General features: G+C 42.7%; 1 protein-coding gene across 1 annotated transcript in view; it reads right to left on the bottom strand.

Annotated features, from left to right (window-relative positions):
• The window catches only part of PDZD2 (PDZ domain containing 2), a 466,470-nt gene that overhangs the window by 350,476 nt on the left and 91,385 nt on the right, over window positions 1-24,609 (bottom strand). The window contains exon 2 of the mRNA XM_072605912.1: window positions 2,336-2,465. The gene's annotated coding sequence lies outside the window, so the exon portion shown is untranslated. The remainder of the gene's footprint in view (window positions 1-2,335; window positions 2,466-24,609) is intronic.

Here is a 24,609-nt window from a genome sequence, read left to right as displayed (position 1 = left end):
CTCAATGTTTTTTAATGTATAGAATAAAATATATAGGACAGGGCAGCTAGGTGGTGTGGTAGATAGAGCACCAGCTCTAGAGTCACAAGGAGTTGAATTCCAGGCCAGATTCAGACACTACTAGCTGTGTGACCCTGGGCAAGTCACTTAACCCCAATTCCATGTGTGTGTGTGTGTGTGTGTGTGTGTGTAGGATTACAAAGGAAATATACTAAAATGTATCTAAATATACTAAATGTATAATATATATATATACATAATATATAATGTAATGTAATTTATGTAATGTAATGTAATATAATATATACTAAAATGTATTATCAAAAAAAAAATTCAAGAACAAATTTGAAGACCCTAGGTTAAGGATCTCCAATCTAGTCTATCCATCTCATTTTAGAGATGAAGGAACTGAGGCTACAGAAGTTAAGTTGTTCATCCTTCATTCTTAAAGAGCACCAATGACATCAGGAAGGTGATGTCTGGATTTGCAAGTGAACTGGACTTAACTGAGGCAGAGCTGTGCAAAGCCACCAGCTTCACTCTCTCCTCCTGAGTCACCAAAGTCCAGTAGCAAGATATAGGTCAAGACACCCGGCAATTAGATAAAATCTGTGTCAGGATTCAAACTCAGGTTTTCCTGACTCCCAAACAAGCATTCTGATCCCTGCCATTTAGCTGCTTCAAAAATCAAAAGACCTCAAGCAGGTCCCCAGCATCTTACCCAGAAGATGAACCCGGGACCTCTGACTCCAAATCCAGCATCCATTCCCCTGCATCAGGGGTGGGGAACCTGTGGCCTCGAGGCCACATGTGTTAATGAGTCTCAGTCAAATGGCCACACTTGAGAACCTAAAGGGCCACGTGTCCTCGAGGTAGCAGGTTTCCCATCTCTGCTATGCTACTTTGTGACACAAGGTTAAGCTAGAAGGTTAAAGGAAATTCTTTGTTTTTCTCCCTTCTCTCATTTTCTTCATCCAGTTGACCACAAATGAAGAACTGAAAACAAAATTAGAATAGTGGAAGATGAAGAGATGGGATACAGCACTGGTGAGCTGAATCAAACTAAAGTGTAATTGTCGTTCAGTCATTTCAGTCTGGTCTGGCTCCTTGTGACACTCTTTGGGGTTTTCTTGGTAGAGATAATGTAGTAGTTTGCCATTTTCTTCTCCAGCTCATTTGACAGATGAGGAAACTGAGGCAAACAGAATTAAGTGACTTGCCCAGGATCACACAGCTAGTAAGTTAGTCTGTGGCAACATTTGAACTCAGGTCCTCCCAACTCCAGACCTGGCATTCTAACCACTGGCCACCTAGCTGTGCCCAAAATGTAACTGGGAAGTCTTTGATAAAGTGAAAAACATATATAATAGAAGATAGATAATATTAACAGTCTATACATGTCCCACAAGGAACCTGATGTTTGGTGTAGTGGCTCCATTTGTATTTGAGTTTGACATCACTGGGATACAGGACAAGCAGAAATGTAGGTTTTCATAGAAAAGGTACTCATCTGACCACAGAGGACCTGGTGTCTATCTAGTCTCAGCTCTACCATAAGTAGTTGTATTACTACTTACACAGTAAGTAACTTAATGACTCTTGACCTCACCTTCTTCTTCTGTAAAATGACCTGACCTTGGGTTCTACCTCTGACTTTTCATAATAAGAATAGTTAGCGTTTATATAACACTTTAAGATTTGCAAAGCACTTTAAAAATATTATTTCAATTTATTTTCCCAATACCCTAGGATGCTATTATTATGCATGCTATTAGTATCCCCCATTTTACAGCTGAGGAAACTGAGGCAGACAGAGATGAAGTGATTGGCCCAGGCTCACACAGCCAGTAAGTATCTTCTATTGTGCCACCTGGCTTCCATTTACTAGGTATATGAGCCTGGGCAAGTCACTTAGAATCTCTCTGTGTGCTTCGAGCGACTCCCTAGGATTGCTAATTTAGTGGAAGGAGTTAGCACATCGACACAGTTTTGTCTCCTTTGCCAGTTCAAGCTCTAAACTCTATACTTAGCACTGCTTTAGACTCTGTGGAATAATGCAAAAGAAGGGTAAGCCACAGCCCCTGACCTCAAGAAGCTTACAAACTAGCCAGCAGGGAGAAACTCAAAAGTACAATTAAGTAATCAGATTTATAAGGCTGTAGTAGGATAATAACAGCAATCATTTCTATAATAGGGCTTTCCAGAGTTGCAAAGTGTTTTCCATCTATTACAATCTCACAACAACCCTGGAAGTGGTGATTTCATCCATGTGGGTAGCTCATAGGTGGAGACACACCCTCTCCCCACATAGATCAGGGAATGTCTGGGAACTTACAATCTTGGAGGGTCGGGGTGAGTCAGTGTGTTTGTATTAGGGGCAGGATTAGAACCCAGATCTTCTGTCCAACAGCTCCTAATTGCCTCAAGGCAGCTTAGACCAGGAACAGTACCAGAGGATCCGAGGTCTAAAGACAAAACAAAACAAAAAGAAACACAAAATTATGGGGTTGGACTAAACAATATCTCTGCTTTTTTCCAGCTCTAATATTTTATACAATGATAGAAGAGGGAGGGAGAAGGCAGAGCAAGGTCTACCTGCTCAGAAGTTAGGTGTAGGGAGGAACAAATTAAGCCAGTAACAGAGGAAGTATAGTATTGTTCTCTTGTCCCTCCAGTCCAACTGTGTTGTTCAGTCGTTTTTCAGTATCATCTGACTCTTCAAGATCCCATTTGGGGTTTTCTTAGAGGAGATAACAGAGTGGTTTGCCATTTCCTTCTCCAACTTATTTTACAGATGAGGAAACTGAGGCAAACAGTTAAGTGACTTGCCCAGGGTCACACAGCTAGTAAGTGTCTAAGGCTAGATTTGAACTCACAAAGATGAGTCTTCCTGACTCCAGGTCCAGCATTGGACCCACTGTGCCACCTAGCTGTGTCACCACAGGGGAAGTTATTGGGTAATGGTTGCCCTCTCACAGATCACTGAACTCAGGAATCATGGATTAACAAAATGAGCAACCCACACCACCCACAGAGCTCCATTTAAGTCCTTCCAAAGTTATTTCCCATTAGCCTCCTCCAGTATCATTAGTCTGCAGCTCAGCTCTTGCTTCCCCTGCAGCTTAGAGCAAGTGAGTAGAGGATGCCAAGTCAGACTTTGAGCTGGCGCCCTGTTCTCAACTAGAAATTTCTTCTTCCCCAGAGAGGAGGTGATTAACAACTTGGCAAGAGGCATTAGATCGTGACTTGTCCCTGCTCCCCATGCCCTCCTCTCCCTAGCACTCAAGAGCAGGTTGCATCCTCCCTCTTTGCTGAGTATTGACTTTACATCTCCTTTCTGCTGCAGCAGAAACTTTTCTGCCTGGTGCCTTCTGTTAGTGAACAATCCTCATAACCAAGGAAGAGGGGAAGTGAAGGAGGCCTTCAATTTCATTTCTTGGTTAGTTCCACAAATAGGGCAAACCATTGCTAAATTAAGTCAACCCAATTGCTCCCCAATGAAGAACTAATAGTTTCTAATTATGGTAATGAAACCTGGAAGTAGTGAGGTAGGGAGAGAATGCCATCACACCCTATTTCAGAGGAGAAAAGATAACATCCTCATTCCCTGGTTCATTCCTCACCCTCCCCTCAAACTCATTAGAGCCAAGATATTGTAACCTTCAGAGAATTGCATGCCTTTTCCAAATTAGATGAAGAAACTCCCATATCTTTATAGGATCTACATGGAAATAGTCAAAAGTCTGTTCTCAACTTGAAATCTCATCTCAACTAGTGTGTATGTGTGTTGCGGGTGGGGATGAATTTTTGAAAATTGGTAAACAAAGAGGCAGGATAGTATAGTGGATAGAAAGCCAGATCTAGGAGTCTGGAAAGCCTGGGTTCAAGTCTTACCTTTGACACATCCTAATTGTGCAACCCTGGAGAGTCATGTAATCTTTCTGTGTCCCCCCCAAAAAGCCACCTAAGTTGTACAGTAGATATTAGGGCATCTAGGTGGTGCAATGGATACACTGCTGGGCCTAGAGTTAGGAAGACCTGAGTTCAAATCCAGCCTCAGACACTTCCTAGCAAGCCACTTAACCCTGTTTGCCTCAGTTTCCTCATTTGTAAAAATGAGATAGAGTAGGAAATAGTAAACCACTCCAGAAACTTTGCCAAGAAAACCTCAAAAGGGGTCACAAAGAATTGGGCACAACTGAAAACAACAACAAAGAATAGATGCTGATCTGCATTGGCAGAGGGAATTCCTTATACTAATGAAATCAGAGGGCTAGTGGGAAAAAATGTTAGCAAGCAGACGGGGACATTAGAGTGAAGATTTCAGGTTGGGCATTGGACTGGATGACCTCTGAGGTCTATGAATTCTGCTCCAGCCTCAGTCAGGGGCAGCTTTTTCCTGCAGATGGCCGATCCCCTTCCAAGTATGATTAATAGTGGTCCCAGAAAGCAGTATAAAATGGGGCAAAAAGCAAAGTCCCTCTGGATGATCAGATTTCATCAGTCCTACTCACTTTCTGCCATCTTTCTTATCCTCTGCTCTTTTGGACCCTAGCTCTCCAGCCGTATGGTATCTAGTGGATTTCTCCTCATTGGTGGTTTTCCTGGGACAGAACTGTGGTGGTTATTCCTGTCCTGGGGTCATGAGCCCCGCATGCCAACCTGCATTCCTCACAGGGTTTTTGTCAGGATTAAAGGACACAATGTTGAATGTAGATAGGCTTTGAAGTCTAAATGCAATGCATCATACAAATGAAAGGTGTTATTAATAGGACTGAGGGAAAACTTAACTGCACCTGACTTTGTATTAGGCGCTTCATAAAGTCCTGGTGCTAATCCTCTAACAATTTGCAGCAAAGGACACTTACAAGGGATATAAGCATAAATGGCCCCAGGATCACAGATGCTTGTAAGAGGCAGCATGGCTCAATGGAGAGAGGGAATCAGCAAGACCTGGGTTCAGGCCCATTCATCCTCACAGTTCTTGTTAGAAAAGAATCCTCCCCTCAGTAGTTTGTGTTCTTGAGATTAATGTAAATTAGACGGTTATATTCAATTGCTTCTGAGTCTTGCTTAGTGTGTTCAATGGTCTGCTTTTGTATTTTAATCAATCCCAAATAATTCCAACAATTACTTTATATTGCAGTGTGAGATCCGGTCATGCTAAACACCCTCTATTCCAGTTTACCTCCCGCTGGCAGAAGTAGTTTCTGTTAGTACAAAGTAGTTTGCATCTAGTCTCTCTCTTGACAATGTAAATTCTTGGAGGGCAGGGATCATGTTTCTGCTTTTGTCTCTATCCCTAGGAAAGTACTTGACATGTAATAAGCTCTTAATAAATGCTTATTTATGATGGTTTATATTTTCATTATTTCTCTTTAGAATCTAGACCTTTTGTTTCATCAAATATGTATTGTTATTGTTTTGCCTAGTTCTACTAGGCCTAATACAAAGCATGTTGATGGGTATACCATGAAATATGTAAATTTAGATAACATAATTTATATTATATATAATTATATAATATATAGCGTATTATATTATAACATAACGATATAATATCATATTACATTAGGATGGCCTGACCATTACTTTGGCCTGTCTTTCTATGTATATGGGTATCTCAAGAGTCTGAATGCAGTTTTCAGCTTTGTTACTGTGTGGTTTAGTTGTGCCTGACTCTTTGTAACCCTATTTGGGATTTTCTTGGCAAAGTGACTGGAATGGCTTGCCATTTCCTTCTAACTCATTTTACAGATGAAGAAACTGAGGCAAACAGGGTTAAGGGACTTGCCCAGGATCACACAGCAGGTAAGTATCTGAGGCCAAATTGGAACTCAGGCCTGACCCTTTATCCACTGTATCACCTAGGTGCTCCTTTTAAGCTTTAATAGCTATTAAAGTCCTGATAGCTCAGCTATTATAGCTTAAAACTGTCCTCAGACTTTTGGGACACCCGGTATGTGTATTTATATACGTCCTGAGTGAGACTAGGTACATTAATTCCCAGATAATTTATCTATTTACATAATTCATTTGGGTAGAATTTCTCTGTTATTTCCACCTGATTTTTATTAATACAATATTAATATTAATGATTTTATAGGTTATTTTGTATTCTACCACTATACTGATAAAATCATAGGTCCAGACCAAACCTAAAGACAACTCTATCTAAGCTTTTGTTTCAAAAAGCTTCTCTGCTAAGTCGAAGATGGGGTTTTATTAGCCATCATGTCACCTGCAGAGAGGAATAATTATGTTTCCTCTCTGGCGCTGTTCAAACTTTAATTTCTCTTTTGTCTTGCTCTTAGAGCTAGCACGGCTAGAATCATGTCAGATGGTCATCAGGTGATGCGTTTTCAGCCACAGGAACTTTGTCACAATCTGCATTGATGATGGGAGAGAATCCAAACCAATGATATTAGAGATCTTCAAAGATATTGAAGGGTTAAAGTTCTGTGTAGATATATGATGATGCAGAGAGGTAAGCTCAGCTAGATACAACTTCTCTTCATTAGGTGCCTCCTTCTCTGACAATGATGCAGTGGAAAGATCACTGGGTTTTTGAACAAAAAAAAAGCTCCATTCAAATCCTAGCTATGAAACTGACTACCTGTGACACTGGGCAAGTAACCTAAATCTCAAAGCCTCAGTTTTCTTGTCCATAAAATTAAGAATTCAGATTATATGATCTCAACAGTTCTTTCTGCCTATAAATTCTATATAAGTTTAGTAAGTGTAATCCCAGGAAAAATTGATTCCTGGAGGGGGGAACATGATTTTCACTCCTTCTAGCACTGTCACAAAATTTCAGGCATTCTCCAGAGCTACCAGAAAAACCTTGTGGTGTTAGAACAACTTTGGACTTTATCCTCTGAAAAACATGCAAAGGCAGAGGTTTAGTGAGCAGGGTCCTATCAGCCTTCCTGACACCCTAGAGGTATGCCCATGACTCTCAGCCTGCCCCCAACAACCCCTATTCTCCTGAGCTTCATTCAGGTTCCCTCTTTCTCTGCCACCTTCCTCAGCCTAATGACCCTCCTGGGGCACTGTGCCAACCCTGTGCTTTGCTCCGTAAGCGTGATCCCAATGTTTGCTGCTGATGCTGCTTCTCCGATCAGTGCCCTTTCCACTGATTCAGGAGTTTCCATGGATCCCTGTAATCCAAATAAATCCCAGAGAAATATGTTGAGCTTTCTGGAAAGAGCTCTGGGTCCTGATCCTAGGTCACTGTTATGAACAGAGACGATCTTCTTTCTTCCCTCATGTATTCACCTTGGAGACTTCAAACTCTACTATGAAGCCCTTCAAAATCACCATCATCCATCCATCAGTCAGTCAATAAACAGTCAATAAATACTATGTTCAACGCACTGTGCTAAGTGCTGGGGATACAAAGAAAGGCAAAAGATAGTCCCTACCCTCAGAGAACTCACAATCTAATGGGGAGACAACTATGTCCAGGCAAGCTATGGAAAGGAAAATTGGAAAAACAAAATCAAAGGAGGGAAAGGACCAGAATTAAGGGGGATCAAGAAAGGCTTCTCATAGAGATGGGATTTTAGCTGAGACTTGAAGAAAGCCAGGAGGTAGAGATGAGAAGGGAGGGTGTACCAAGTATGGAGGATAGCCAGAGAAAATGCCCAGAGTCAGGAAGATGGAGTGTCCTGTCTGAGGAATAGTAAGGAGACCTGTTTCCCTGGTTCACTGAGCGTGTGGGAGCGTTTAAGGTGCAAGAAGACTGGAAAGGTAGGGGAAATCAAGTTTTAAAGGCTTTGAATGCCAAACAGGAAATGTTTTATTTGATTCTGGAGGTGATAGGAAGCCACTAGAGTATACTGAGTGAGATGGGGTGATATGGTCAGACCTATTAAAAGAAGATTCCCCTTAATAGTTGAGTGGAGATGGACCGCAGTGGGGAATGACTTGTGGTCTCATACCCATGACATGAATCAACATGTATAAATAAGCTAGAACCAGTGACGGAACAGCAAAGATGAACCTAAAGGATGCTGAGGGAAAAGGGCACAAACTCTATTACTGATCAACTGTTAGCATTAATAAAACCAAAGGAAATGAAATGAGAAAGAGGCAGTTACCCACTACCCCCCAAGACTGGGGTGGTGCCTTATGCTCGAGCATGAGCTTAAGCATTCCCAAATTCATCCTCCTCCAGCATCAACTCCAAGAAAATCATTTTTCATTTTCCACCTGGGAGATTTTCATTTCAGCTGTGGGTAACAACTTATATATGTTAGTGGTGTACTGTTTGTGGGACCACGTCACAGGAACTGATACCATAGAGAAGGCCTCTTTTTATATTCCAGGGTGGTGAGGTCCCAAGAGTCCTGGGGTCTGGGAACTAGGGTTTAACTCCTCAGTCTGATACATAGTACTCATGTGACCCTGGGCAAATGATTGGCCTTTCTGGGATTTAACCATATGAACCTAAATCCTCTTGAATAGGGCCTCATATAAAAACTGATCTTGAGAACTTACTTGGTCATTGACGATGCCATTTTTTTTTTTGTTTAATTCTAGTGAAAACGTAATAAGTTAGTAGGGATAAAGGAGGGCTGTAAGGTATAGTGACAAGAGCACTGGATAAGTCAGGAGACCTAGGTTGAAGTCCTGGATAGGCCACTATCCAGCTCTGGGACCTTGGGCGAGTTCCTTCAAGTCTCTGGGATGGGCTAGGTCAGCTGAAATGTGCCAGGGTGTGCCAGCAGTTCTTAGAGTCAGGGCAGGGCAGCAATGGTAAAACTGGCAGGTGTTAGTAATGAATACGCAAGAATAGATTAAGAAGGCAGGTTGGGGGGAGAGTAAATCTGGCACACAGGTGTCAAGACAGGCTACTAAGAGCAAAGCTGGAAAAAAAACTTGCTCAGACAACCCCTAGGACTGAGGTTCAAGTGGATATGTGGGCCCAGGCCTCCTGGCTAAAACAGGCAAACTAGGTAGCAAGGAGAAGAGGTTGTATGCAGGAACCAGGGCTGTGTAGAGCAGGCAAAAGAATAGATAGGTGAAGAATCTGGATGAAAAGCAGCTAGGTTAGTGAGGGAGGGCAAGATGATAAGGTCATGGTCAGTATCTCTCCTAGAAAGTTTGGTGAAAGGGAGGTTTCTAGTAAGGGCCAGAGGCTTTTCAGATAACATGCCCTAAATGGGGAAGGTTGGAGGGAGAGGGAGATTGGGATGGGAGAGGGAGAGGGGAGACAGGAGAGGTGGGGAAGGAGCTGGAGAGAAGGGAAGAGAGGGGAAGAGGGAGAGAAGGAGAGGGGGATATGGGGAGAAGAAGGAGGAGAGGGGAGAAGGAAGGGGAGGAAGAAGGAGAGGAAAGGGAGAGGGCAAGGAGGAGTGAGAAGGAGGGAAGAGGAAGAGAGAGGAAGAAGAGAAAGAGGAAGGGGGAAAGAGGAGGAGGAAGTAGGAGAGGAAAGGGAGACAAAAAGGGAGGAAGAGGAGGCCAGGGGAATCTCATATTAAAGGGTCCCAGACACTTAAGATAACCTGGCTCCACTAAGCCATAGCTTTGGCTTTCCTACCAATACAGATCAAAATTCCTCTAGCCTTATTAGATAATCTTATAGAGATGCCATTTCTACAGATTCATGAAAGACAGTATGGTATAGTGGATTTGTACCATGTGGGCCCTCTACCTCTGTGACTATCTGTATCACCTTGGTGAATTACTTAACCTTGATGGCCCTCAGTTTGCTTATGAGTAAAATGGGAAGGGGGGAGTAGACCAGAGTGGGAACGTGACCTTGAGTTTCACAGAGAATGTAAACTGCCTTGAGTAAACATAAACAGCAAAAGAAGCTCCAACTATCCCATGGGAAAACTTGCCTGTGACCCTGGGCCATTCTGGCACTATGCCTTCTTTTTTCTGTTTCTATATGACACCTGACCTGGACTGGGGTTGGTTCGGGGACCCACAATGTTACCCTATCCTGCTGCCACCCACTAACCCTAATAAAACCCATCAATAACTAAGCTGGTAGGAGCCTTTCCTTCTTTGGTATCTCAGTATTCCCTTGAAGGGTATGCTACCCTCCAACTGGCACAATTAGGGCAGGATAATCTGCCCCCTTAAAGAAAGTTAAATCAGAGGATCTTTAAGGCCCATTATAACTCTAAGTCTATGATCCTTATGAATTAGCTAGACTGGGTTTTAAACACCTGTTCTTGAAGCTTTTTTTGCTTCATAAGCTAACAAGCTGTCAGACCTTGCTTTCCATTGGCATAGCTTTCAGGGGACCAGGGTCATCAACATGTTTTAGTGGAAGAATACTAGCAATAATATTACTTTAACCTTTCCCGAATGCTTTACATATGCTATTTCACTTGAGCCTTACAATCCTAAGAGGCAGGCGCAATTATTATTTCCATTTTACAAATGAAGAAACTGAGACTGAGGTTAAGTCCAAGACCACAGAGCTAGTGAATATGAGGCAGAATCTGAACTAAAGATTACTTTAAACAAGCCATTCTTCCCAGTCCAAAAGTCTTCAGTGGCTCTCTACTCACTCCCCACAAAATAAAGTTCAGATTCTTGAAGTTGACAGCAAAAGTCCTTCACAATCTAGCCCAGACCTATGAAAATGGGGCAATAATGACAGATGACAGCAAAAGGTTGAACCTGTACTTTTGCTTCCTTTTTTAATCAGTCAAGGAGAATATTTGGATCAAAACAGACAAAACTAAAATGGTTAGAAAGGAATGGAAACCCAAGAAAAATGAGGAGATAGTAAGTGAACGCACTCTCTATGGGTTTAAGCCACTAAGCTTGGACAAACTGGATCTCGTAGTCATAGACTTGTAGTGACTAGCTCACATCCCATAAGACACAGAGAAAAGTTGTTTTTTAAAAACCAACACCAACACTGCGGTCTTTACCTTACGGTTGTTGTTTGGCTCATGAGATCATGTGTGCAAAGTGCTTTGCAAATTTTAAAGCACTACGTAAATCTTTGTGAGTATTATTATTGGAAGTTTGATAGACGTGAACCGTGAACCTTTGTTAAAGACCTTTGGAAGATCATTGAGAGAGCAAGGAGCAGGGCTCCAGGACCAGGGAGGGGCAAATGGCCCAATTTTCAAAAAGGGGTAGAAAGTGAAGGCTGCAAACTATAGGCCAAGTAGCTTGACTTGACTTCCTGCCAAAATTCTAGAATGTATTATTAAGAGCCAACAGTATGGATTCATCAAGAACAGGTCATACCAGACTCTCCTCATTTCCTCATTTTTGTTTTTTTAGAAAGATACCGGACTGGTGGATCAGGGAAAGGCTGTAGAAGTGCTTTCATTGGATTTCAACAAAACATTTGACAAAGTCACCTATGCCATTCTTGTAGACTAGGGGGTGGGGGGAGAATGAACTGGATAATAAGATTTAGAAATGGTTGAATGACCAGACCCAAGAAAGACGTTCATGGTTTTAAGTCAACTTGTAAAGAAATTTCTACTGGTATGTCTCCAGGATTGGTCAGTTCAGTCAGCAAGTATTTATTAAGTGTTAACTATGTGCCTGGTATTGTGCTAAGTACTAGGAATATAAATATAAGCAAAAAGAAAAACAGTCCCAGCTCTCAAGGAGCTGATGTTCTAATGGCCAAGACGATACACAAAGGGAAGATGGAAAGAGAAGGGGGAAGGTACTCAGGAGCATGATGGGGAAGTCCAAGGTAGTACAATCTGTTGGGAAATGATGGCCAAGTTGGGTGGTCTCTTTGAATGGAGTTTTACCAATTAGAGGGAGGGACTCTAGAGGAAGAATATGTTCAATAATTTATCAATGATTGGATACAGACATAAATGGCATGCTTATCAAATTTTTGGGTGACTCAAAGCCAGGAGAAATAACCCATTGACGGCAGATTCAAAAAGATTTTCACTACCTAATATACACTCATTTTTCAATTTAGTAAAGTCTTGGGCTACTCTTCTTCATCAGAGGATCACATATTTAGAGCTGTAAAGGACCTTGAAGGTTATTTAGTCCAACCCCCTCATTTTACAGATGAAGAAACTGAGGCTCCAATAAGACAGATGACTTGCCTCCAGTCACGTTGCTAGTAAATGTCAGAGTTAGGATTGGAATACATGTCTCCCAGAAGCCAAGCCCATTACCAAGGATCTCTTAACTGCTATATCCAGTGGCATCTTTTCATCTTCTTTGACCTTTCTGAAACGCTTAACACTGTTAACCACCCCCTAGTTCTCCTACCTTGTCTAATGGCTCTTTCTCCATCCCTGTCAATTGATAGAACTTCCATTGCCACTCTAATTGCCCCCAAGGCTCTGAGAACCCTTATCATCTCTAAACCCTCTCTTTTGGTAAGTTAAACATTTCCCATGGGCTGATTAGCTGACCAAGCTGATTATATCATCACTATAGGGATGATTCCTAAATCTACATATCAAGCCCTAACCTCTTTCCTGAACCCTGCTCTACATTATCATTGCCTGGATACATCCACAGAAACCTCAGACTCACCAAGACCCATATGGAACTATCTTATTCCCCTACATCTTACCCCTCTTCTTCCCACTACCCTAATTTCTCCACAAAGCACAGCTATGTTCCTCTTCCCTCAGGTGTGCGACCTTAGAGTCATGAAGTCTGAGTTCAAATTCTGCCTTAGTCATTTACTAGTTGTGTGACCCTGAACAAGTCACAACTTCTGCCTTCCTCAGTTTCCTCATCTATAAAATAAGGATAATAACAGCACCCACATCACATGGTCGTTGTGAAATTTGAATGAGATGATATATGTAAAGGCCTTGGCAAAACTATAAAAGCACTGCACAGATGTCATTATCATTATCATTCCTGCCTTCAACCACCACATCCAATCAACTGCCAAGTCCTGTCAACCCTACATTCATCATCCCCTCAGGTCACCATTGTGGATCAGACCTGTGTCGCCTCTCACTTGAACTCTTGGGGGAGGATGTTCATTGGTCTCCCTGTCTCCAGTATTTCTCCTCCTCCCATCTATCCTCCACACAGCTTTCAAAGTAATCTTCCTAAGGCATATATCTGACCATGGCATTCCCCTATTCAAAAATAAACTCTCCTTAGCCTTTAATCTACTTTTTCAGTCATATTTCATTTTATTCTCCTTTATGCATTCTTGGTTATGGCTAAACTGGAGGCTCTGATGTTCCTTACCCTTAGTATGCCATCTTCCCTCCTCCATGCATTTCCACAAACCATTCTCCACTCCTCTTCTCCACCTTTCAACAGCGTGACATGACAGCCAAAAAGCTAGTGTCATTTTAAGCTATGTTAATAAAGGCATGGTGTCCACAATACTGGAGGTGACAGTTTCACTGTATTCTCCCCTGGTCAGGCAGCATTAAGAGTAATGATTCTCAAAGTGTAATCTGGAGACCCTCAGGGATCCAAGATCCATAATAATATGAACCCTAAGATATTTTATATCTAATATAGTAAATATCAAGCGATATGATCAACAAAAACAAAAGCTCTTTGGGATCCTCAATAATTTTTAAGAGTGTAAAAGAGATCCGGGGATGCTATGTGGTGCAATGGATAGAGCACTGGGCCTGGGGTCAGGAAGACTCATTTTTCCTGAGTTTAAATGTGGCTTCTGACACTTACCAGCTGTGCAACCTTGGGCAAGTCCCTTAACCCTGTTTGCCTTAGTTTCCTCATCTGTAAAATGAGCTGGAAAAGGAAATGGCAAACCGCTCCAGTATCTTTGCCAAGAAAACCCTACATGATTCATGTACAGTCAGACACAACTGAAATGAGTAAACATCAACAAAAAGGGTCCAGAGACCAAAGAGTTTGAGAACAGCTGATCTGGAGTGTTGATTTCTGAGCAGCTCATTCATCAGGAAGGATACAGGCAATCTATAGAAAGTTCACAAAAGAGTGGCTGGGATGGTCAGGACCTTCAAGACTATAAAGAACTAGAGATGCTTCGTTTGGAGAAGACTTGAAGAAGAGGGGTGGGGAAGGGAATGACAATAGCCATCTTCAAATATTTGAAAGACTGCCATGTGTACAAGGAATTAATTTCATGTTCTTGTCCCTTCTATCCCTCTCTCTCCCCTGCCCCCTGAAGTCCTAGTAGCAATGGGTAGAAGGTGAAGAGATCTAGATTTTGATTGATATAAGGAGACATTTCCTAACAATTGCAGCCATCTCCAAGTGGAATAAACTGTCCAGGGAGATCTTCCTCTCTGGAGACCTAGGATGTTGCACATTCCTACTCAGGTGTATGTATACCCCAGTTCTTTCAGCTCTGAGGTCTCCTCTAACTCAGAGGTTCTGTTATTCTATAATAACCTGTCATTGAAATAACATCCTCCCTCCTGTCACATTGACCAAAGTAGACCATTCCTGCCACACTGTTCTGCCTTTATGACTTTGTTCAAACCCTTGTTTCTACATGGAAGTACTACCCACTCTGCCATTTGAAAGTTCACTCTTTCTTTTAAGGACCTGCTCCAGTGCCACCTTCTCATGAAACCTTCTGGGAATCTGGTCCCACCCCCACCTTCAATCAGAAGGATCTCTCCTGCCTCTGAATCCCGAGACAGTGAGTTCCATGAAGGTAGAGACGTTTTTTTTAAAAGAACATCTTTGTATTCCCAGCATTTAGTTCAGTACCTGGTATATAGACGGCACTTAATAAATACTTGTGGCCTGACATACCTTTCTTACAAAATGTACTGATCACAGAATTTTAGAGCTGGTGGGGCCTTAGACATTGTTTACTGTCATGCCTTTATTTTACAGATAAGGAAGCTGAGAGGTAAAAATGACTTGCCCAAAGTCACAGCACTAGCTCTGTTTTTGAATTATTTTTATTTGTATACATATGGAAGGGGAGAGTGGCTCCATCCCCTATATGGAGCAAGACACAGACAGCACCAGGCTGACTAGAGGACCAGAAGCAGCTTGATAGATGGAGGATGCACAGCCCCCCACTCTAACCCTTCATCCATAAACCTGAAAGTAAATGAGGGGTACTTGGGAAAGACCCAGTGACAGCCAGAGGGCCATGCCTGTCCCCTTGCACTGCTGACCAATAGGTTTGTGACCATCAGTTAGTGCCCTTTGGGAGTCAGCCTGTGGGGTATCTGAGCAGTGCCCTTTTCAAAGCTGAGGCTGCAGTGACAGACAGGAAGCTGAGCCTGTGTTCCTGCTTGCCCATGCACCCCTGAATGGCACAAAAGTCTCCATGGCTTTCTCTAATCCAGTTGCAAGTTAATGGCCTGCATCCCATTCTGTTTTACAGGATGGAGGTTGAGCCACACTAAGAACTGAACTTCCAGGTTCTGTTTCTCTCCCATTCTTATATGTCAGTTGGAAAAATAAAGAGAAATGAATGGAAAGTCATGTGAGAGGAGCTCAGGACTGAAAAGAAGGAGCAGTCTATGTTATATGCAATGAATGTGTCTGCTTTTACTATGCATTCACTAATTCAATTGCTTAAATTATGACCTGAAAAGAAAGGATGGGAAAAGGAGCTAAGGGCTCAGGTGGGCACCAAGCCAAAGACTTTGGGACACTTTTCCTAGAGAGAGTCGTGAGCATAACAGTGAAATACAGTGGCAAAGTGATGATAAGTACCAGCCGTATGCCCTGGGGGACCTGACCGTTTCCTGGAACCACACCACTACACTTCATACACATCTTCTCCCCAGCAATCTCCCCCTCCTCTACGTCAGGGACTGTGTTCTATTTACCTTTGTATACCAGCTAGTACATAGCAGATGCTCAGCAAAGGTTTGTGAAATGAGTAAATGTTTACAAGTAGCATATTTGTTTTGGACAATCCTTAGCTTTTTTTGGATAATTAAGTTTACCCTGACAGCTCATCCTCTTGTATTCTCTATTTCCACCTTTTCGGTCCTTCTTTTTGTACTTTGCTATCTGGTAACCATAGGAATAGAGAAGCTGGGTCACAGGTGTCCTTGGGTGTTATTTCAGCTCCATGGAACCACTAATTTTTTAGACAAAAGACCCTGTATCAACCAACCAACCAATCAGCTGAAGGGAGACTGTCTGAAGTGTTCCTTCTGATTCTCTTATAATGGGCCATAGATAATGTGGCGCTTGGAGACTGCTAGTTCCACCTTCACAAGAAAATAAAAAACAAGGCTCCTCTTCTTGAAAAAGAAGACCAAGGAGACAAAAGCTTCAGTCCTTGAGAAGAAAGGGGTGTTCACCAAATATTTACAAAGTCATCAATGCTGCCAACAAGCTAGGCTTTACCACCAGCCTGGGACCCCAGAGATCAGGAAATGGGATTAGAAGTTTTTCTTCTCTGTTTTTGTCTCCCCTGCTAGCCGACCTTTTGAGAAAAGGAAGAGAGAGTTTATTGCTGGTAATTACTAAAAAACTAAAACATAAACTTTGTCAGAGACAGAGGTGGAGGAGAGGGAACTGATTTTGTTGACTTTTCACAGAAAGAACAGACCCTTGATCTCCAGGAATGGCTAACTTTCCCCATCTTTCTCCTGCAGCAAATCAGCAGGGAAGATGAAACGCGAAGCACCTGGAGGAAGTTGGAATCACTTGATCTGTTGATTTTAACCTTTACACTGCCACTGCTGTGACACAATCTCTTCCTGCTTCTCCACCTGGATATTGTGAGCTTTCTCTCTCTCCCTCTCCCCCTCCTTTCTCCCTCTCCCTCCCCCTCTCCATCTCTTTCTCCCTCTCCCCTCTGCACTCCCTCCCCCCTCTTTCTCCCCCTTTCTCTCTCTCTCCTCCCTTTTTCCACATCTCTGGTTTCTATCTCTCCCCCTCCATCTCTCCCTCTACTCTGTCTCCTTCCTCTCTCCCTCTCTTCACCCTCCCTCTTTCTCACCCTTCTCTCTCTCTTCTCCTTTTCTCTCCATCTCTTATCTCTGTCTCTCTCTCCCACCCCTCCTCTCTTTGTGTCTCCCTCCCTCTCTCAATGACATTAGCTCCCACAGGGTACAAATGTAGATGCCACCCAAATCTAACACTCTCAAGCTCATGTCTAACTGTCCACTGAACACCTTTACTAGGCTGTCTGGCTGGTCACTCAGACTCACCATGAGCAAAGTAGACTTACCTTTCTCACCAAAAACTGTCTCATCTCCCAATCCTGTTTTTGTTCATGGCACCACTATCTTGCCAGTCACCTCCAAAGAATCCTTTACTCATTCCTCTCCCTTGCCCCTCCACATCAGATCAGCTGCCAAGTCCTGTTGATTCTATCTAAAATATTTTCTCTTTTTTTCACTCCCACTGCCTTGCCTTTATCCCATCCTCTTTCTTAGCCTGTTATAATAGCTTCCCAGATCAACTTCCTGCCTCCAGTCTCTGCTGTCCTTCACACCACAGGCCTGAGTAATGAATGAATCACTGCTCACACACTGAAAACCTCTACCAGCCAATTATAATAAATATGTATAATAAAAATAGATGTAATCAACTATACTCTTTAGCCTAGCATTCGAGACCCTCCACACACTGGCCCCTTCTTCCCTCTCTAGTTTTCTCTCATAGCACTGCTCTACCTCATACATCCAAATACTATCTTAACTGAATGACTCTGGTCTCTGTTTTCACCTTGCCCTTTTGGCATCATATACTTATGCTTATATCATCCCAGTAGCTGCACTGGATGGGTTTTCACTGCCTTTCTCAATCTGCCTGCTGAAGTAATTTGCTTCTTTTAAGGTCCAATTTAAATCATATCTCCTGGATGGGAGTTTCTTTGATATCAACTAGTATTGAGCACTCCCTGCTCAGACCTCACCTGACACTCCCTAACGACCTCCATTTTGAAGTTATGGTCCAACATGTATCATTATAATTTGGCTACATGTAGCCTTTCCTTTATTAGAGATAAGCTCCTTGAGGGAAGAAACAATGTTGAATTCCGTCTTTACATTTCAGCACTTGGTGCCTTGAACATTGTTGGTACTTAATAGAAGCTCATGGAAATGAATGAGAGAGATCTTCCTGGATGCTCAAAGCCTGCCTGCTGGTCTTGCAGCCAGGGGATCTAGCGATGGGTTTAACACCTGAATGAATTCTGGGATCTGTTGCCCGTTCACACTGAACATAACCAGCCTTGCTTTCCCTTGGTTCTTATCCCACCCATACTGGCCAAGCCAATCTGGTGATTAAGATTTTGCCCCTTTGCCAGGTATGTAACTAGATTTCCTGCCCTTCCCTACTCATATTGATTTCAAGAGCAGAGATTTCAAATGCCACTGCCTGAGGAATCATTGGGAGGTCTCTCTGGCCTGCTGGGTTAGAGCCCAAACCCTTGTGCAATCCTCTTTCCCACCCCTAGAAGGGACAACGAAGATGAGAGATGCCAAGATATCATCAGATGTTCCCACAGCTCAGCCTCCTGCCAGGTAATTAAAACTATACCTTCAGCTGAGACTAGTGGCAAATGAGCTACTTTTTTCCAAATAGCACAGACTTTACCTCTGGTACAGCTAGTTAGGGCCAAGACATTACTCAAGCTAACAAAGTGAGAGTTGATTCTCCACAGCCAGTTCTACTGTGTGGCCCTAGTAATCCCAGCTCCTTGCTCCCCCTCTCTTGGCAGATCCCTCTCTACTAGGAAACATGGATCTGATTAGGAACCTCTACTCGGTCCAAACAGTTGCAGATCCCCCCTCATGGAACAGACAGAAGCAGGGCTGAGTCTGCATCAGCTGCTTAGCAAGCCCAAGGGATGTGAGTGACAGCCGTGGAACTGAGCTGACTGGGCAACGAGAAGGCATTGCAGGAAGAAAATTGCTTCTATTAAACCAAATCCATCCTCGGATGATTGGCTAGAGAATCAGTTCCAGGCCTCCACAGTCCTTTCTTTGACCACATTACTCTGTTATTTGCAGTTACATTTTTCTATTATCACCACCTAATAAAAAGGGGTTTGTTCTGTCTCCCCCCATGCGCCCAAGGGCACAAAGAGCATCCACAGCATAGAGGGCAGAGGAAAATGATCTAGCAGGTTGCTTTTATTATTTTATCTCCTAGGCACTGAGCCTTGAACCTGAACCCAGTAAGGATAACAATTTTGACGTGTAAGAACAAGATATGGTCAGAATGCCTTTGAAAACTGGAGACAAAGAGGCAGAGGGCTCTGAAGGCATTGCAACTACCTCCAGCTCATTTAGGGGAAGCGGGCACTGGAGTTCTGAATCATGAGAACCCAGTCTCTTCCCCCTTTGCCTCTATGTTTCTCATAGGAACTTAGGAATCCTAAATTGTTCTCTGCAGCTGTGGGGTCCCAAAGCAGGGGACCAAGAGAACCTTAGTGTGTCTTGGAGATGAAAGACAGAGGTCAAAGGTGCTGTCCACACCCCAGCCTGCAGGGGGGAGAGGTCCTCACAGATCAGAGGGGAAGAAAAGAATGACGCTGTCCTTTACTCTAGAATGAAAGAGGAATGACTTGTGGATCCACTGCTCTAATGAGATGAACCAGCCCTCTTGAATAATTCGACAAACATTTAATTAGCATCTATTTATTATATGCTAGGAACTAGAGATAGAAAACCAAAATAAAACAGTCCCTGACTTCTAGAGGCTTATCTTCTACTGAGGGTGATGATTTAACACGTAGGGAGATAAGTAAATACAAAGTAAATTTGGGAGAACAAATAGATATCTCTCAGTCAACAAGCATCTGGAGAGACAGTGCGAGAAAGGGACCAACGTGAAATGAGTATAGGGAGGGGAAAGCCGGATTGTAGGTAGAATGCTCTAAATGCCAAGGTGAAGTCAATAGTGTCTATTTCATCCTCAGGACAACACAGAGCCACCAAAGGTTTTGGAGTAGGGGAATAACACCCTCACTTTGATTTAGGAATATTCGTTTTGCAGTTGCGTGGAGGGCAGACTAGAGAGGGAGAAAGACTTAAGGTGGAGATGTTGATGAAGAGGGAGGAGAGGTGATAAAGACCTGAATTAGGATAATGGTGGAGACAGCAGACAGGAGGAGGTGGTGGTGGAATCACAATTCATTGGTTATGAGGAATAAGAGACAGGGAAGCATCAAAGACAACTAACTCCAACACTGTGAACTAGCTGTGGAGGCACAGAGAAGGTAGGGGTAGGTCTCTGGACTTCCACCTCCACATACCCTACTCCATATGGAGTTACATGTTGAAAAAGGTACATAGATATGTATATGTGTGTATACATAGAGACATATGTGTACACATGAGTCTATATTGATAGGGGCATATTCATACACACATGTGTGTATGTATGTATGTATCAATAAGGCCTCACTTTATTGTGATGAAATTGAAAAGCTCTTTGAATGTTTTGAATAGGGCATCCTAATTAGAACTGAGTGAAGGAGGAAAGCAAAGAAACTTGCCTAGGTTACTTCCACACCAACATCCATTCAGAAAGATGGAAGTGTTATGGTATAATATAATAAGAGCATTAACTCTCAAGTCAGATGACCTGAGTTCAAATCCCTGACAATTACCTACCTGGGTGACCATGAACAAATCACTTAACCTCCTCAAACCTCAGTTTCCTCATTTGTAAAACTGAAGGATTGAGATAGCCTCTGAGGTCCTTTCCACCTCCAGATCAAAGATCTCATGATGGAGTAAATAACAGTCAGCCTTGTTGACCACTTCTCTGGTCTACTTGCTGGCAGAATTGGTTATCTGCAAAGTTGCAACAAGCCCCTCAAGGTAAGTGATCTTGGCTGCCAGTGCCACAAAATGTACACATCACAGTTTCTATACGCAGCCATTTCCACACATTTTCCACCTCTCACTCCATCAGAGCCAGAACAAGGAATTTCAGTTCCTAGGGCAATGGTGCAGTGGGGAAAGGGGGCTGTCTAAAGCATAGTTGCTCCTGTTAAGGTAAAGTGGAGGTCATGGGAATTGAAGAAGAGGAATTGGAATGCCAGGCTGTTTAAATGGAGCAGAGGTTGGCGTGGAAAAGAAAAAAGAAGCCTATGTCTTAGGAACTATGGGGAGCAGGGAGAGGAAGGGGAGTCCATAGATGCTAACAAGGATCTGAATAAAATAAAATGAACTTTAAAAGAGGAGAGATGGTTACAGAGTGATGGTGATAGGGGGAGAATATGAAAGTGGCAAGTGAGGAACAAGGAATATGAATTAATGAATGAATAAAAAAGTATTCATTAAGCACTTTCTATTTGCCAAACACAACACTAAGCACTGGGGAGACAAGCACAGTTCCTGACAACACATACAGATGAGTGATGGCCAGGGAGGAACCCTTCGATTCAAAAGGACCCAAGACACCAGCTCCTCTCCATGGGCCTGTCTGTCATGTAGTGAGAGAGAAAGAGCCATGAACCATGAGAGCACCAAGTGATAGGGTGTCTTCAGGAGGAAGCTAGGTTTCATCGATGGGTGGAATACGAGAGGGAATCTAGGCTGAAGGGGAATCTGTTAATAATTTTGAGAACTTTTGCCAGAGTGCAAAGGAAAATAGAGATTAAGTAGGATGTGGATTGGAGTGAGATTGTAGAGAGAGGAAGCAGAGGGAAAGAAGGCAAGCAGGCAAAGGAAAGACAATGCTACTACAGAGGAAGTCACACATTGGTTTGTGGGACAGAATTAGCGATTTTAGCCATCACAGCACATTCTTAGATTATATGAAACTTGTGATCCACTGAAGCCCCAGATCTTCTTCTCAGTACTCTTTGCCAGTGGTTTTCCCTGTCTTCTACTTAATGCAATTGTTTTTTTAAAATTTTGAGTCAGTGCTGTTTAACTTCTATTGACTGACAGAGTTAGGGGCTCCTAATGTCATTGAAGCTACTTCGATTCTGCTTATTCCCCTCCTTATTCCCCACCCCCCTTACAAAAGAACCCACAAACCTACACCAAGCAATGGGAGGCATCATCATGCCCACTGTACTACATGGGGAATAAAAGAACTGTCCCCCGCCCCACAACTTGGCCAGATTTGCTCTTTTCAGTTGTCCTGTGGGAAACAAACTTTAGCTTCCATAAAACAGAGCCCACGATTATGAAACTTATGAGCAAGTGCTAATGGGTTAATGTATTACCTCTCCAACAAAAAGATCTGCATTTTAATAGTCTTGTGGAAGTACATTTAGGAAGCAGAATGGAAATTTTAGATGCCATGATAGCATGGGGAGGGATATAGGGTAGAGGTGGGAGCAAGTAGCACTTTTAATACTCCTCAAATCATGGTGTAGGTTCTCTGTGAACCCCTGGGTTTCAGATCAGACAGAACAGAGAGGTACTTTATGTTGGCAGTACTCTCAAAGGATCCAGGATGGGTCAAAGAATCCAATAGCTCTAAGGACTTGAATTCAGAGCCCTCCATGCCTTCTCTATCCAACTATGACCCAAAAGCAAAAAGGAACCTCTCCAAACTGGCCTCCCAAATATCCTTGGGAGTACAGGCAACCATGGTTAAACTGGGACTGCTGTTGCCGCTGGGACTTTGCTATTTTTTTTTCATTTTCTTTTAAAATGATAGAGAATGTGTTTTCTAAGATCCCAAGGAGCTCCTGACAGGCCACTCCAAAATGAACACAAATCATTAGTTTATTAGTTCAGGTAAACACGAGCGTATCCTTGGAACACAGGAAGCAGAATCCTGTTGGATTTGCAGTACCATGGGTCTCTACCCTTAGGAGACATTTAAAATGAGGTAGCAAAATACAAGATGCTTCAAAAGTCAAAGCTCTAAGAGCTTAAAACTGCACTAAGACTTTTATGACAGCCTGTGTTAATGAAAAAGGCAGCCAGTGGAAATGGAAATCAGAGACCATGGTTCCAAATTCCAGCTGTGCTATGTACTACCTACATAAACTTGGGCAAAACACTTGGCCACTGTGAACCTCAGTTTTCTCATCTGTAAAAAGAGGTAAATCAGATGTTCTTTAAGAACCCTTCCAACTCTAGCTCCTATGATAGATCAATAAATGAACAGGATGGAGATAGATGGATAGACAGATGAATGATAGATTTATTAGTAGATGGTAGAAAGAAGACAGATATTTAGATAGATGGATAATAAAGTGAGAGGGCATTTATTAAATACTTGCTATGCATTTAGGACTGTTCTAAGAGATAGGAACACATATAAAAGCAAGCTAAATGACTCTTGGCCTGAAACAGCTTGGATAAAAGTTCTAGGAGGAGAGGGGGAGAGCCTCAAATACCAGATCCCTCATACTATCTCCTGAAAACTGTCTGGCCTCAGAAACTGCAATAAAAAGGTATCATCTGACCTTTAAATTTTTTTTAAACAAGACACAGCAGGCTCCAAACGTGACCTACTTTTCCTGCTCTCCTCTACGCACAAGAATTGACTAAGATTCTCACCGATGTCCTTTCTTTGCCTTTCAGAGAAGAATCTCTGTTGGCTGGCCACAGCCTCTAAGTCTTGTCTAGAGGGCCAGCAAGGACAGATGCGATAAAGGCCAAATAGGCCTGGCTGCATCAAGAATCAGACTTGACTTCCAGCCTCATCAGGGGACTTTTAACTGAGCTCATGAAAAAACCAATGAAAGTCCAATTCAGGCCCTTATGTTGTGCCAGCATTTAATTTAAAGGTTTTTAGCAACAGCAGCAGCAGCTGAAAACAAGACATTATTGATTAGCTGTGCAAAACAAAAATTCCTTTTCCAAAGCTTGAGGCCCACAAAACGGTCCTTTCCTGGGGCACGGTGCCTGCCCCCAGAGCTCAACCACCTTTAAAACCTTACTTTGGCATTTAACAAATTCTGCATCTGACATTAAAAATTAATTGACTCCTTCCAACCCTGTAAAGAATCAGAACACAACAAGGCTTTAAAGTGTCGGGAGACAGGGATTAAGAATATAACAGACAAGCACCTAGCTTAAAGAGAAACCAAGCACAATTTTTAAAAATTAGCAACCTATTGATTTTTTTCCCTATTTTCACCTCAGAGACAATGCAGCTTAAGACTGCTAATCTGCTGGGGGGTTTTTCTTACGCTGGTGCCCCAAATTACAATTCCTAATTGAAAAACATTACTTTCATAATTTGAAAAGTGCCAGTGTCCCAGAGCCCTGGCATCCCGATTCAAACCCATGGGTTGCCTGTTTATTTCCTACGAGACAAACATGACTTCTTACTAGTTTTCTGAACAAATTGTGGCCTTATGGCATTTCTTTCCAATAGCACGCCCTCCTTTCCAAGACTGTCCAGGGCAGCATGACATCATGCCAGACTTGGTTTTTCTGAAAGTACTGCTTCAACAATAGGATATGTGAATTGAAGCTTTGGAGATATTCAGGAAATTAAGACTTTTTTCTGGTCTAAATTTGTGATTTCACTGGTGAAGGAAGAGATTTCCCAGGTACAAAATATCCCTCTACCAAAGGAGCTCAGCAGTTGTCCAGTAATTTATAGTTTTAAAGAATTGCTTGGAGTATCTAGAGGGTAGAAGACAAATTGCCCAGGGTCGCATAAGCCAATGGGTGTCAGAGGCAGGGCTGGAACTCAGGTCTTCCAGACTCTGTAGCTGGCTCTGAATCCACAACACCGCAGAACCTCAAACCATAGGAATGGCCAAGTGGATTTGATTTTCTGGAAATCAGGATCTGTTTTCCCAGCGTGAGGTCA

Source organism: Notamacropus eugenii, chromosome 4, assembly GCF_028372415.1.
Source record: "Notamacropus eugenii isolate mMacEug1 chromosome 4, mMacEug1.pri_v2, whole genome shotgun sequence".
Lineage (NCBI taxonomy): Eukaryota > Metazoa > Chordata > Mammalia > Diprotodontia > Macropodidae > Notamacropus > Notamacropus eugenii.
Note: the sequence above shows the minus strand (reverse complement) of the source record. Positions and strands in the feature narration are given on the sequence as shown.